Below are 16,827 nucleotides of genomic sequence, written 5' to 3'. Positions count from 1 at the left end.
AGGACCTCGACCATTCTTTTGAAGAAATTGCATCTGACCAAGACCCCTGTGATCTTGAGGTGCTTAAGTCCCTTCAACAAGCTAATCTTCAGGATTTCACTAACCCTTTTAAAGATCCATCAAAAAATTTATTTGCCTTTGTACAGTTAGTAGATGATGAAGGGAACATGCGCCTTGTTCAAAAAAGAACGCTTTGTTGGTTTTTAGAGGAGCAAACAAGGAAGATGAGCAGTGACCGTATTTTGCGAGTCCGTCAATTGATGTCATTTCCTGACTCTCGAAAACTGATTGTGAAATCAGTTGAAAAAAGACCGATTGTGAGAATCGGAGATTGGTATATTTTTAAAACTCTTCCTGGTCCTCAACGGGAATATTTATTTCTTCTAGGACGCGTTCTTCAGTTCAATTCATTTGCGGATAGCAAACAAAAGTCAATTTACGAATGGCAAAGCTAAAGTGAGAAAAAAAATGATGAAATAGGAGTAAATTGCACATGGTACACATTTGAGGGACAAGTAAAAGGATCGAGGAAAATTTCTACGATTGGAAAAAAATTGGCAGTTATTGTTCATAGATTTCATCCTTGTAAAACTTATGTTTGTAGTTTACCTCCGCCCACCATCCCGTCCTGTCAAATGATTTCATATCCAGACAATGTTGTGTGTGATGTTACTCCTTTTTTATCAAAAGTGAAATAAAAAAATAATTTTGATTCGTTGATATTGTTCAAATCTTTAAAAACCAAGAAAAACAAAGAAATAAGAGAAAATAAGGGAAAACTCGGGAAAATGGGAAAAATGAGGAAAGTAGGGAAAAATAGGGAAAAATGAGAAAAACGGGAAAAATAAGAAAAATCACGGAAAAATTAGAAAACACCGGAAATGTCGGGAAAAAAGGTTTTCTCGACTTTCTCATTTTTCCCAATTTTCGCAAATTGCACTTTCAAAAAGAGTCGGCAACCCCTCGATTACCAGTAATACGGATTCACTATTAAAGATCATAGTAGGGGAGAGTGGGGCAATTGATACACTTTTTGGTTTTTTGTATTTCTTGAAAAAAAAACTGAAAAATGTAATATAAAAATTACATAGAATTGTAGCCTATTATCTCAGCTACTAAACGATATTTTTTTTAATGAGAAAAGATTAATTTTAATAGTAGTAAATTGTAAAAAACTGAGGTCGCTTCGAGTGTTTCAATTGCCATGGTAGCAGGGCAATTGAAGCGGTGTGTCGACGCAATTGCAACGTGGGTTTTCCCATAAGGAAGCTTCTTTATACCCACATAAAATGAAAATCACGATATCTCAGCAGCCACAACTGCTAGTGTGATCAAATTTTACCATTAGGTACAATGCGATTTACAGATTTTTAAAATATGCTTAAAGTAGATCGTAATTTAGTTTAAAATATTTAAATAATTAAATTTAAAAAAAACCATTAAGCAACATGCTTTTTTTAAATAAAGCCAAAACAGCGAATACAAGTATTATAGTTGTGTTAACATGATGATTTACATTTGTTTAAATGAATTACGTCAAATACTTGCAAAAAAAATTCAACCACTCGCAGACAGGGAATATAAACAAAGTGTTTCAATTGCCCTGCAATAGGGTCATCGTTACATTTAATTATTTAAAATTATTTAAGAATGCAGGGAAAAATTAAATGACATTAAATTGTAGAAAAATGAATTGCAAATCAACTGAAACTAATTTTATTACTAATAAAGCGTAGCGTTTTAGGGGTTAAAACAAAAAAATTGAAAACGCAAATTTAACAGACAGAGAACAAAAAACAGTTTTTTCGAGATATCTTAAAAAGTTTTGAATACAAAAACTCGTAAATTTTTCTAAACTTGCAAACCCCCTCATTCTATTAACCCAAATTTTTTCAAGAAAATTCCTCTTATACGGCGAGAGAAACAATTTTTGTTTCAATTGCCCTGTGTCTCAATTGCCCCCACTCTCCTCTAAGTTTCTCATCAGTCTATTTGAAATTTTTGTTTTAATGTTTAGAAGCGCTGGAAGAGAAATTGACGCAACCGCGGCAGAAAAAAAAGAAAAGCCGCTGAAATGAAAACTAAAAGTGTTGCTGTCGCCAGGGATTCAGAGTTAGCAGCATGCGGAGAAAAAAGCAAAATTTCCAACCCCATTTTTCCTCTGCCATTTGCACCGCAGAGGCTAGCGACCCAACAGAGCCAAAAGGCAGCGAATTAACAGTAGCTAATTTGGACTCCACAATGCCCCCCATTTGTGGGGCTAGTTATCCTGCAGAAGAGGTGATAAACGGAGAAGCCTCTACTAGTTTTGATCCTCTCGCTAGTGATCCAGTCAATCATTGTGAAACAACGGTTACAGTCTTAACATTGGACGATTTTGCTGGCAGTGAAGTTGGAAGCCGAAGTTACACCATACATTCTGACGGGAAAGAGGACCAGGAAATTGAGATAAGAGGAGTACCAATAGCTTGAACCGAAGCTGAAACTATCGAATTCTTTACTGCTCGTTTTTGCACCGCCGACGAAGGAAACAACTAGGTTCTATTTAGAAAATGCAACTTGTTGTGTATTGTAAAGCTAATGTGTTTATGGGATCCAGCCTATAGGGAACAATCCTGTCACGCTGCTTAGTCATCGATTTTGATATTGAATATGTAATAACGCGTTTTGTTTAAGTTTCTAACTGCCTTTTCTAGTTCCCCCCTTCCCCAAATTCAGATACATTTTAGTGTGTTGCTAGTGACACAGAATAATTTAAAAAAGGGTTTCGTTTAGTTTGGTTCATTATGTTGTTTCGAAAATCGTGCATTGCATAAATTTTACCGTTTTAATCCAGTCCAGCCATCATTACACTTTTAAACGCATTTAACGTAAATGTTTCCCTGTCTCGAAATTGATCTCAGGATTGTTACTGTATTTTCTTTTGATCATATGTCTGGTAAATAAAGTTTCAATAAAAAAAAACTATGATTTTTAAATGATTGTGTTGTAGCGATAAGAAGTTTAAAAATAACGAACACTAAGCTTCTTGGTTAGTTTTTAGTTGTACATGAATGCAATTTAAAATGGCACGTAAAAATGATGGCCGCCTTCATGCTCGTTGATGATTGGTCCATTTCTGTTTGGATATATTTGAAGTAAAACTATGTTTCAGATCGTCGTTCTTGTAGGCATTGTGTTCTTCGTGCAAAGAGGATTGCAAAAATTACAATATAAATAAGTTTCTGTGAAGAAAACTACTCAAATGACGGGCTAGAAGTTGAGTGTGCAAGTACGCCCCCCCTCTCCCGAAAAGTTTGAAAAATTGAATAATTAATACCAGCCGAACTGTAAGTCGGAAAATTTTAGATTTTACGGCAATCGAAAGATCTTGCCAAGAGCTTTCGTGTTGTAAACTAACCGTAAGATAACGATCGTTCGAAAGGCGATGCGAAAAAACAATCAGAACCGAACGGGCAGGGCGCAAGAACTTGTATTAAACTTTAAGACGCAGGCGAAATAAAAATAAATGAGGTGACAAAAAATGGCGACGAGACGCTACCGTTGCAAAAACGAGACTGCCTCGTTAAATACACGTCATCCGATCACTTACGAAAAAACAAAAGAATAAAGATGCGCGAATTAGATAAACAATAGATTAAAAAGGGGGGGTAATTAAAGGCGCGCGCGAAGCCCGGCCGAGTTGCCATGGCAACTCGGTAACACAGCCGGCCCTGCTGCGGTAAACATTAAGCAGCACTAAAGGCTTCCAAGCGACATAATCGCACAACCGGGCGGGTGTAGGTCTTGCCGTACTTCGTAATGATTTCGGCCGCGCGTACTACACCATCAGAGCCAGGTAAAACTCTGGCAACACGACAAATCTGGCAACACGACAAATTGGCCAGTGTCCGCGCGGTGACTTTGGATCCACCATAAGTACCATGTCGTTCACCTCCAAGCTGTTTTGCGATCGGGTCCATTTGTTGCGGGTCGTGAGGGTCGGCAGGTATTCCCGTAACCATCGGCTCCACACCTGATCCACGATCTGCTGTGCGTGAAACCATCTTCGGCGAAAACATTTGATTTCCGGGTCGATGACGTCAGCGGGCAAGTGGGGATTGGGGCGCCCCAACAAAAAATGATTCGGGGTTAACGGCTCGAATTCTTGCGGGTCCGCACCTAGATCCGTCAACGGTCGATTGTTGAGCAAGCCCACAACTTCGATGACGACCGTTGCAAAGGTTTCCTCCTTCACCGTCTGCTGACCGAGGATAGCGCGCAGGGCCTCCTTGCACGAGCGAACCAGACGCTCCCAAAAACCTCCGAAATGCGGGGCAGCAGGCGGGGAGAAGTGCCAACGAATCTCTTTCTGAGCAAGTTGGTCAGCGATTTTCACGTCGTTAAGGCGGGTAACCGCCTCACGCAGCTCACGTTCTCCTGCTGTCAGATTGGTACCGTTGTCGCTAAAAACATCGGTCGGGGCACCCCGACGACTGACGAAACGGGTAAAAGACATTAAAAAGGAGTCCACATCCATGGACGGGGTAATTTCGAGGTGGATAGCACGGGTGGAGAGGCAGGTAAAAAGTGCAATCCAACGATTTTCTGTTCGCCGGCCAATTGAAATAGGGAAGGGACCGAGGTAGTCCACTCCAATACGGGTAAATGGAGGGCTGAACGGTTGGACCCGCTCCGCTGGAAGCGGGGCCATCATCGGCTGAAACGGCTTGGCTCTCATGCGGGAACAATACAGGCAAGTCGTGATGACCGACTTTGTCGCTTCGCGACCTTTCAAAACCCAGTAGCGAGCACGAACTTCCGCAAGAGTGCGATCAGCTCGTCCATGAGCCACGGAAATATGCGCCCAGCGTATGAGCAATCGGGTGAGCGGATGCTTGGGTTCCAGAACGGCAGGATGACGGGCTTCAGCGCTGATGGGGGCATTTTCGAGGCGGCCACCAACACGAATGATTCCGGCGTAATCTACATAAACGGCCAGTTTCAGCAACCGAGACTCCGGGCGAACGGACTTCGCCTTCTGCAAACTGCTTAAATCGTCAGGGAAGGAGTCGCGCTGCGAAACGCGAATTAAAAGGCGACGGGCTGACTTCAGCTCGTCCGCACTCTGCTGCCGGCCCGTTTTCAACGGCTCACTTTGTCCGGTCGCCGCTTCTTCATGATTGCCATCCAGAATAGACCTTTCTCTGGCACGTCTCCGATGAACGAGGATCTGGATGTTGCGAACGAATCTTTCAATCCAAGCGGCGATGCGAATTAGGCGATGTAGATTATCGGCTCGTGCCACAACGTCATCTACTGAGCTCGAAGATAAATTACAACACCGAAACCGTCTTTCGATGCGTCCGAAAAAGCGTGCAACTGAAAAGAACGATACGCCGACTGGGGCTTAGTCAAGAAACTTCTCGGAATGTTCAGCAGTTCGAGCATCGGCAGATGTTCCACAAAGCGCCCCCAACGATTCAGAATATCGGCGGGCAGAATCTCATCCCAGCCACCTTTGAGTCGCCAGATGTCCTGAAGGATGATTTTCGCCACCAAAACGACGGGTGCTAGCAGACCAAGGGGATCATAGATGCTCGAAATTGCAGAAAGAATCGAGCGTTTTGAAAAGGCCTCTCCTGTCTTCTTAAAACGGAAAACGAATTCGTCTCGCTCACAACTCCACAGATACCCCAACGTGCGCTCGGTGGGCAAATCGTCGAAATCTAGATCGAGCTCGGGAACCAGACGAGAGGAAGACGGAAGTTGGTCCAACAACGAACGCGAAGAGCTCAGAAATTGGACGAGGTCGAAACCACCGAGCTTGAGTAGTTCAACCAGCTTCTGACTGATGGAAACGCCTTCATCCACTTCGTCGAACGACGACAACAGGTTGTCCACATAAAAGCTGGAACGAATACGCCTCGCGACTTCCTTCAGGTGTTCGGGCGCATCCTTTTCGAGGCGCTGAAGGGCAAAGCTGCAAACCGTTGGCGAGGAGACAGCACCGAAAATGTGCACCGTCATCTGGAATTCCTGGATAGGATCTTCGGTTCCAGGCTCGCGCCACAAAAAACGAAACATCGTGCAATCTGACTCACGAACCAGCACTTGATAAAACATTTTCGCAATGTCTGCAGTAACGCCAATTCTCCTTTCACGGAAGCGAAGCAGCACGGCCAATAACTGCGTGGTGAGATCCGGACCTTTCAGCAGGATGTCGTTGATCGCGGTTCCTTTAAACCGGGCAGCAGCGTCGTAAACGAGACGAATCTTGCTGGGCTTCGTTGGATGTCGAACCGGATGATAAGGTAGGAACCACACCTTGGAACCGGGAGCTGTAGAAGTGACTTTCAGTGCGTGGCCGCTGCAAAACACCTCCTTCATCTGCGCCGTAACTGCTTGGCGAAGGTCGTTGTGTAAAAGAAGTCTCCTCTCCAGTGCGAAGAACTTGCGACGTGCAAACTCTTTGTTGTCCGGCAACTTCGGGCAATGCGGGCGAACAGGCAAGCCTACTTCGTAACGCGTTCCAGTGTGCCGAATGGTCGATTCGAGTTGGTCCATTGCGGCACGGTCTAACGACGACATAAATGTACTGGGGGCCTCACGAACGGGGAGAGATTGGGTTTTCCAAAACCTTTCGACGCACTCTTCCAGCTGCTCGATCGTTCCCAGCTTAACGAAATTTATGCTTGGATTTTCCACTGCCGGTAATGGGTAGGTCCTCCCAACAACGCACCAGCCAAATGGGGTGAGCACAGCATTAGGGCCCCGAACTCCAGTTGGAGGGCGACGAACCTCGATGTTTAGATGGGCGTCTTGAACGTCCATCCCGATCAAAATCTGGACTTCACCAGCGTCTCGAGCAGGAAAGTTGAGGTCACGAAGATAATCGAACGAAGCGAGAACATCTTTTATCTTGCGTTGCCCAACATTTAGACGAGGCACAACAAAGGCATCGGAAACCTTATAGCTTTGGTCTCCCTCTAGCGAGGAAACGGAGAAGCCCACAAGACGAGTCTCGACGACCGGATCTTTCCCATGGAAGGTTCCAAAACGAATTTTGCGTGGCCGGCCAGTAAGACCAAGCGCATTAGCCGCGTCTTCACGCAGAAGGGTAGCTTGGCTCCCGGTGTCGAGCAGGGCGAAAACGTCAAGAGTCCGGCAACCCGCACGAAGTCGGACGGGAACCACGGCCAAGAGAACATCAGATGTCAGGCGGGGAGCAATGGCGAGTGTTTGAGGTCCTTGAAAACATTCTTGGCCTCCGACGGATGACGGGAACTGACGAGGTGTGCTTTTCTCAGGAAAAACTCTCTCCGCACCATGCAACAGCGAATGATGACGTGCACGGCATCCGGTGGATTCACAAGCGGGTTTTGAACGACAATCCGCACTGCGGTGCTTTCCTCCAAGACAGTTGAAACATACGCCTTTCTCCTTCGCCACCAGCGCTCGTTCACTCGGTGACTTCCTCTGTAATTCGGGGCAAGAAACAAGTCGATGAGCGCCGCCGCAGCCTGGACACTCGACATCTACGTCTTTCGCTACTTGGGTGGCTAAGATGGTAGGGGGTGGCCGAACGGGTGGCGGTTTCAGAATTGCAGGTCTGCTTGAAGGGTGCTTTTCAACGGCTGGCTTGGGAAACGTAACACGCTTTTCACGAAGATCAATCTTAGGCGCCAACTCGAATGCCGAACGAGCCATCCGCTCCTCTTCCACGACCTCTTCCATGAACCGATCCAAGTCGCTAAGGTCGACACCTTTCGGTAAGCGTTTACGTGCGTAACGGGCCCAGCGATGGCGAAAGACAGGTGGCAGCTTCTGTACTGCCTGATCAAGATTAGCAGCACTCTTAAGATCGTGCTCCAATCCCCCTTGTTCCAACACCACAACAGCTCCATGCAGCTGATCAGAAAAACTTTCAAGCGCCTGGCGATCACCCGGCTTGACGAAGGGAAGACTAAGAAGATCGTGTATTTGACAGCGAGCGATCTGCTCGCTCGAACCGTAGGGCTTCTTAAGATAGGCAAGAACTGCAGTGTACCCACGAGGAGCCTTTAACAATGGGGAGATGCGGCGAAAAACGCTAGGGCCAACCCACTCGGTAAGAATGGCCAAACGCTGGGCATCGTTCGGAATGACGTCGTGGACGAGGGCTCGAAATCTTGAGGCAAAGAGAAGCCAATCTCGAGGGTCGCCATCAAACGGTGTCCTACACGTGAACGGGGCCGAACCTCCAAACATCCAAGGCATGGGTGCTGCAGCGTGTAAGGCCGTCGGATTCTGTCCCAGATCGTCGATCCAGCTATCTGCGCTCTTGTCGGACGGCCCGGTGGGAAGCAGCACTTTGTCGCGAGGCTTACTCTTCGGCAACGGAATATGGATATCGTCATATGGTTCACTGAAAGAACTCAAGGAGGTCGGCGAAGGCGAACGAACAGACCTCTTTGACAACTTCTCGTTCATACAAAGACGTGCGATTTCTTCCTCGATTTTCCGTTCCTTTCGTTTGGCCCCGATACGAATCTTCTCCTCACGTAACTTACGGGCTAGCTCGTCCAGAAGGTCATTTTCATTCTTTTCTTCTTCTCGCCGCTTGCGTGCCAGTTCAAGGTCGAGTTCGGCAGCAAGGCGTTGTCTAGTCAGAGCCGAAAGGGTAGAGCTCCGCGAACGATGAGAAGACGAAATGCTGGCGGCAACCGAAGACCTTGAGCTGGCCAAAGAAGACGGGCGGCTACCCTCGGCCTGATGACGACTGCCACTAACGGGATCGACAACCACTTCGGTGCGAGAGACATCTTCCTCACGGGAATGGTGGGATGTACTGGTAGGCACACCCCGCGAGGCAGATTCGGGTTGACGGGTCGACTCAACCACACCGGGGCGAGATGTGCTGACGGGCACATCCAGCGGGGCGAACTCGGGTTGACGGGTTGACTCGACAGAACCGGGGCGAACTTGAGCTCTCGTGCGGGTAGTTGCTCTAGGCGCTGGTTGTTCGGTAGCATGGCCGGGGCGACGGGCTATGGCAAATTCTTCATGAGCCGTATTATAATCATGACGCAATTTCTCCAACCAAGTGTCGTCGGTGACACCCAATTTTGCACAATAACGATGATGGTAATACATACATTGCTCATAATGATCGTTGGCCTTCGTGATGAGATCGTTTGAGTAGATGGAAGGACCTGTCTCGTGAATCACCATCTTGACTTTATTCACGTTGCGGGTGAAATTTCTTCGATGATGGGAACGTTTGCTGATCAAGGTGGCAGGATCGAGACGACTTGTCGAATCCGAGGCGAACGAACGAGTCGGCGAAAGGCCTCGAATAACAGCATCAGGAGCGGCAACGATCAAATCAGCATCACGAAGCTCATCTTGAGTAGCCATGATGAATTCAAGAGAGAGGACACGATGCTCGGAATGAAAAAAGAAAGGCTTGGAGAACCACTTAAACACTGGCGCGTAAAGAAAGCTTTTGCTCAAAATCCGGGAACTCTGACCGTTACCCCTCCTGGGCTGGCGGTTGATTCAGCGTTGGGATGTAAAGAGACAAAAGCACAAAAGAAATATCCAGTGACGAAAATGAACGACGAAAACCCGATGACGAGAACGAATGGCGAAAATCAAGGGCGAAAAACGAACGGCGAGAATGAATGTCGAAAAACCAGGGTCGAATCTTCCCGGGTTTCGGCACCAAAAATGTTGTAAACTAACCGTAAGATAACGATCGTTCGAAAGGCGATGCGAAAAAACAATCAGAACCGAACGGGCAGGGCGCAAGAACTTGTATTAAACTTTAAGACGCAGGCGAAATAAAAATAAATGAGGTGACAAAAAATGGCGACGAGACGCTACCGTTGCAAAAATGAGACTGGCTCGTTAAATACACGTCATCCGATCACTTACGAAAAAACAAAAGAATAAAGATGCGCGAATTAGATAAACAATAGATTAAAAAGGGGGGGGGGTAATTAAAGGCGCGCGCGAAGCCCGGCCGAGTTGCCATGGCAACTCGGTAACATTTCGATTTCAGTAAAATTTGAAGTAAAATGTTAAAAATAAAAAAAATCGTAGAAGGAAAAATAAATCTTAGTTTTATCGCTCTGGCACAAAACTGGACCTTGGCGATAAAACGAAAAAAAAATTATCATTCTACGATTTTTACAACAATGCGATAATTTTCTCCCGTTTTTAAATTTGCGGCAACCAAAACAACTCCGCGCCGACAACAAGCACTACCGAGTCCAGTTTCATCCTGGGTGCGGTGACGCGACGTAGTTTCTTTTCCTGCCTTATAGGCTATCATGGACTACGAAGTAAAGACGGCGATCGGCTCCATAAGCCTGAGAGGAATCGTCTGAAGCGATGCTCCTGCATGTCGGAAAATGCGTGTGTGTGAAGCACGTAATCAGTAGGGAAAAGGAGAAACGACTGATATCCACTGGAAACCGTACGACCTGACCCCTACCGACATGCAGGAGCATCGCTTCAGGAGGGTTATAGGGGAGTTCAGTCTTTACCTTGTAGTCTATGCCTATATGTCGAGTTGCCGCAGTTGTCATAACCTTTCTGTATAATAATAAAGGTATTAGCTGTATAACTGACATCAAAAATAAATAAATGCAACTGACCTGATGTTTTAATTTATTAATCTCGGCGACATGCGCTTCAATTTTTTCGTCACTCACGATTACAGAATCCCCATATAGAGACTTGAAATGGCCACTAAATAATAAAAATTTACTAACAGACATTGATAAGAATTTTATATATTATTTCCTTACCTCCTATCTGCTTTATAGTGATAAAGTTTAAAGATCACGTCAAAGTGACTATACGTGCAAGGTGAAAAGCATGCTTTACATCGCATTTTCTCATCTTGCTTTATGTCAAGGTCAATCATGTGGTTAATGTAGGAAAATTGGCTGCTGGCTGTCCAAAACATTATAGAGTTTATAACCAGATTCTGAAAGGCAAATTTTATAAGTACACAGTTATTTATAAGTACACTGCTTTTAAGATATTAATTTTAATTTATTACTTACCCTACCACCTTCGGAGGACATTTTCTTGATACCTCCATGTATTTCATTGCAGCTGTTGACGGAATTTGATGTTTTGTTTGAAACCAATGAGTCATGTAGGTTTGTGTGAAGAGAGTGCAGGTTCTTGTTGGGGATCCGGGCCAATATCCAGACTCGACATAGTTCCGCACGGATGCCTCCTTGGTTATTCCACACGCAGGGTGACTGCATTTAAAAGATGTTGCGTTTAAGTCAAATCTACCTGTGAGTTAAATAAATAAAACCTTTAAAGAATAAAAAACACGTTTGATTCCTTACAAATTAAAATCTGTCTCCCAAGTTCAAACAGAGAAAAAATATTTTATACATTTTACTTACCTAGAAGCGTGATAACTATCATAAATTTATTTTTTTGGGGCTCTGTAACCAATGTATTCAACCTTCGACAGGATTTGCAGCGAGGAGGAATGAAGCACGGAACAGCAACATCTAAAATAATTTTGAATAAAATTAGCATTTCATTTTTTAAAAAAGTATGTTACTTTTACCTCTTTCAACAACAACAGATAAATTTTGATCCCAAAAATCCCTGGATCTCAATTTAATCAATTCAGCATTGAACAATAGTTGACGTTGGTGAAATGCATTCCACAAATGAAATTGGATGTCACATTCTGGACAAAAAGTTTTCACACAGCAAAGGCAGCAAATATAACAAGATGTCAGGGAAGTTTTGCAATTCCAACACAGCGATAGAAGTGTAGCATAGCTCCCAATATGAACTTCCCCCACTCTTTCCCAGTGCTCGTCCCAGTTTTCAGCAATCTGGCACATTCGCTTAGCATGTTTCTTCATTTTATCTTGATTATCTTGCATACTGTCAGTATTTTGAAATTCACTGTTCGATATCTCAAAATCACTTTGAAGCCTATTTAAGTATAGCTCAAAAGGAACAGCTGACTCTATTCAAATACAAATTTTTAGATTTAACTTACATTATTTGATTGACTGGTCTTTAGTATTTCATACCATCATGATTAGTTGCAGTTGCTTCAAAATTAACAATGTCTTCCTCTGCTGGGTTACAACCACGAATAAATGTTTCAAAGTCTTCAGTGGAAGCTTCACTATTCTCAATATCTTCTACATCTGAATCAACAAATTATAAACAATACAAAATTAATCGAACATGGTGAAATTTGGCGTACTTACCATCAACGTTATTTGATGTGAAGCGATGTTTGCTTTTCAGTTTTTTTAGCTAATTTTGCCAGAAGGACATCTGATTTTAGGTAAAACACTTACCGTTTTTTGTATTTCTCAACTTTGTATTTCTTTTGTTTTTTAATGTATCGTTAGTTTGTATGTTTAGTAATTAAAACTCATGTTTTAAGGTTTTTAGAAAATTTTCCTGTTTTGTCATTTTTGTTTTTTAGTTTTTACTTGAAATCTGAATTTGACGCTAAATATTCTGTCATTTAAAAAAATCAGTGAACGGATATTAATCCGTTGAGTATATTCGGCAAGTTAGAAATTTAAAAAACCTGCGAACGGAAACGAATCAGAATAAGCCGTACGCAGAGTGATCGGAAACAACTCCGTTCCCCACCACTTGGAGGATCCGTTTTTGACCGACAATCTAAACGGATCTGTTTCCGTGGACAGATGAAGACTGTGTTGATTCGATTCACCGAAAAAGTGGATTGCACTAAGATTACCACTCGAACAACTTTTTCTCGGGGCAATTGCACCAGTGCAGAAAAGTACAGCCATCCGAAATCGACAGTAAAGTAGCTAGCCTACGTGACCTCGATGATACTTGTCGACTTGCGTCTCGGTCAGAGGAGTGTTTGGTGTTTGCATTGCACACATGATGACATAAAGAATCCTGCTAGTTCTATGCTTACGTCCGATCACCGCCATCCTGCGAGAGCAACCTACAACTCAAAACGTGTCTCGTCGGTCTTACTCTTACATTGTAAGCTACCTGCGTTAGCAAGGTACCCGAAGGGAACTTTTTCGTTTTTTGTTGAGTTTTTATTTTAGGGATGTTTAAAAAAAAATGTTTTTTTGTACAAGTTTACAGTGAAAGTGAGCTTCTGATTTGAATGAAGCAATTCAGTAAGTAATGGGGAGAGGTTTATCTTGTTTATTGAATTAAGACGATTGTTTCTGAATTTTTTTGGAAGACTGATTTCTTGTTTTCAAAATCTTTTTAGTGAATTGGGAAAAGCAAACCTTTTCTAGTGAAAGTTTGTGGAAATATTAAGCAGAGAGAAAATGTGGAGCAATAAGTCAAGTCATCGATAAATTTCTGAATTGTTTTCTTGAAGGTAAGAAGAGCAATAATTTTTCTTTGCAGGTTTTGACGTAAGTTCTCCTGTTGTCTCATTACAAGTTTCCCTAATTCCTGAAGATAAAATATTATTTAGTAATAATCCGTTAAAATTCTATAGTATATGTACAATAGACATGCTACTTAATCCACAATATCCACAGTTGGAAAAAGTTTTTGTCAAAAACTTCTGAAGAAATTCCCTCATTGTTATATTACCTATTCGTTTTCTCTGCTCAAGCATCTTATCTATACGAGCTCTTTTAATTGGATCCATATCCACTTTCCTATTACGACCCATTTTCGAAAACAAATGTAATTGCTCGAAATTATTTGATTCTAAAAAATCGAATATGACTGTACATCTGACAATGGGCTGTAGTGTACTGTAATGGTCGTTTCATTTCAAAATCAAAGTCAAAGTCGATGATCACTACGTAGCCATTCTATTCTATTTACACTTTCATCATTCCAAAATAGAAGTGGCGCTTTTTACATTTACACGTATCCTGCAACATTAAAACTATTTTTTGTATTTTGGCTTGATTAGCCATCTAGTGTGACTATTACCAATTATACCCATCTAGTGTGACTATTACCAACTAAACCAGCCGCAGTGACTTTTCAAAATGTAGCTATTGAGATATTTTTGTGAATTTATATTGTAAATTAAATCTTGTTCTTTTATACCTTACATTAAAAAAAGAAACAATGCAAAAGTAAATTAACTGCTATAAATTCAATTCAACAAATATTCTGTAGCCTACTCACGAATTGGGGTGGATTCATTACTGCGATAAGACGATGGCAGTCACTTTAATGACATGATGCAAGGATCCTCCATATAATTTTGCGGCCGATGTTGACACTAATAAGTTAACCCACATACCTATAGGTGTGTGGGCAAATATGAGTTGTCTAATTTAGTTTAATTTAATTTTAAACTGAAAAATGTTAGATTTACATTTAGCCCTAATCATTTAGCAATGTCTCATTTCATTCTATTTTTAAATTGTATAGATCCCCTTATTTTGAAACAGCCAATCTGTTTCAGGTTTTAAATGAAAATGATAAATTATTGGTATCTATTCTGAAACATTTTTCGATTTTGTACTAAAGCCGTTCTCTTTCGAAAATGCTTTCTGTGTGTGATGCAAAATAATTTAATTTTGTTATAGATACGCACTGACTTTATACTGTAGGTAAATTTTCGACACTCTGTATTATTTTACGAACACGTTAGATCAAACTGACATTTAAATGTTACAATACTGTTGTGTGGAAAACGAGCGACGCGACTGTAACTAGCGAATTCTTTTCTCTAATTAACGCCCGCCAAACGTGTTCTTCCCTTGTCGTTGCGTCGTCTATGTTCCCCTGCCTCCGTTCTCGCCTATGGCACAATACCGATCGCGACAAAGCCTCTTCTAGCTATTTCGGAGTTGTAGGATTCGGAACAAATTTTGTCGTTAACCGTTGTAGGCTACGTATCTATGTTGCATCTGCAGTTCTGTAGGCTACGTATCTCACTTCAATTGGATTATTTTGAGAACCAGGGAACACGAGGATAATGGAATGGTCTCTTTTAGCATGACAATCTATAGGAGAATAGCATATGAATGATAAGGCCCATCATCAAAATCAAACAGTTAATTGTCGATGCTCAACAACAACACCGTAGATCTATAGATAGTACAAATTTTCCGAATCATTTTCAGTTCTCAGTTCCGTCAGTTTTCAGTTCCGTCAGTTCCATACCAGCAAAAATAAATTTTGATGTTCGCCCCTATTTTTACGCTTTGGTGCTGTGACTTTTATGAACAATTACATTTAAATTTTGAGAATGCATTTGAGGTGAAAGGTATAGTCCTAACCGGTATCTATTTTCCCAAGAAATAAAAATGTGGTTGGCGTAACGAACGGACTCGTAAGGCTTTATTATTATATCCTAATTTGTTTTGTTTTTATTCATTACAGAAAAAGTTTTCCCAGTGATCAACACTTAAACAGCGGGAAAATTATTTCAGCCATCAACATGCCCGTAAAATGAGTAGATTATAACTGTAACCCTCCAGTGAAATGCCCGATGACTGAGAAGTGAGAACTCTTGAGCCAGATTTGATCGCCGTTTGCCAAAGCAAGCGTTGCTTCCAAAAGCAAGGAGTCGTTATGAAAATCGTGCGTGTTACTTTCGTCAATTTGCGCCTTACCCACTGACGTACCATTCAGTATCAACTCAACATTATAAAATTTTCGACTCACGGAAGCAGATACAAAGTTGACAGTTCCCGTGAACAAAAAGAAAGATGTTCCATTTATAGGAGCGCCGCGTGAATATTCCCGTTGAGGCGTTCATCGCGGCTCCCATACGTTGATTTTTACTATTTCGGAGGGCTCTGGTTCCGAACCAGTAGATAGTGGACGTTGTTTTTGAACATAGAAATTAAACAGGTCCAGATTTTACATCGCTGTTAACCAATAAAAAAAAATAGCGAGAAAAAAAAACCCATAAAAATTTGATCTTGTAATTACAAAAGACGAATAAAGATAAATTGTTACCTGCCTTATCGTAAAGTCGCAGAAAACAGTGGCGAGTTTCGTAGTGTTTTAGATGGTGTGAAATCCGCCTTTTTGAGTTTCCTACTTTCTTTAGATCGTCACATGACTTTGGCATGCCTGTGGCATGATGCCACCGATGGACGTCGGCAGGGCACATTCGATCCCTTTCCAAAATATTGTTGAATTTACCACACAAGTGAAAAACAACAAAAGTGCAACCTTTACAACTTTTCCTTTCTTCTTTGAAATACAGTAGGCTAAATGTGTATAGGCTGGAATACATTAAAGAGCTGAATTTTTAATAACATAATTACTGTAGGATATTGTTCAGCCCGTGACTGAACTTACCTTAGTAAAGAGAAAAATGTGACGATGAAATAAAGAACACACGGGAGCACTGGCTGCTGTCTTGACGGTGTGAGGTATATTTTGTAACTGACTGCCCCTTGCCCTGTACATTTTCCGGCCGGTAGGCCGAGGGGCGGGGCTACACAAATTAAATTGTAACATGGTGGCCTCCTAGCGAGGGCCACCCAAATCTATTCAATAAAACGTAATGGAAGTCGCGTCCGTCTTCCAGTTCGTGTTGTCGGATGTTGGGAACGAGATATATTCCCAACACACTCTCCACCAGAGCCCGTGGTCCACGGCTCTCCCTGCTCGACTGGATCTGCGGCGGCCACGGGTGGAGTTGCTTCTTCTGGTTCCAATTCCGGCTCTGGCGTAGCTGGAATTTCGACGTCGTCCGGCTGATCCTCACGTAGCTCTAAGGGGTGTAACGATTGAATGGCACGGTTGATAAGATTCCCGTTCGGCGTCTTGACCATAACCGAACGGATCAACCCGTCTCTGCTAGTGATTAGCTCCTTTACTACTCCTATCGTCCACATAAGGCGCTTGGTGTTGTCATCGTGAATG

The 16,827-nt window shown here is 42.8% G+C and overlaps 1 long non-coding RNA gene across 1 annotated transcript; it reads right to left on the bottom strand.

Annotated features, from left to right (window-relative positions):
* Window positions 1-372: 372 nt before the first annotated feature.
* On the bottom strand, window positions 373-805 carry LOC123467786. The gene is made up of 2 exons (XR_006641905.1): window positions 610-805; window positions 373-537 (listed from the first exon to the last, which is right to left on the bottom strand). It is a non-coding gene; the product is annotated as an uncharacterized LOC123467786 (long non-coding RNA).
* Window positions 806-16,827: the final 16,022 nt, after the last annotated feature.

This window comes from Daphnia magna, unplaced genomic scaffold, assembly GCF_020631705.1.
Source record: "Daphnia magna isolate NIES unplaced genomic scaffold, ASM2063170v1.1 Dm_contigs231, whole genome shotgun sequence".
Lineage (NCBI taxonomy): Eukaryota > Metazoa > Arthropoda > Branchiopoda > Diplostraca > Daphniidae > Daphnia > Daphnia magna.
Note: the sequence above shows the minus strand (reverse complement) of the source record. Positions and strands in the feature narration are given on the sequence as shown.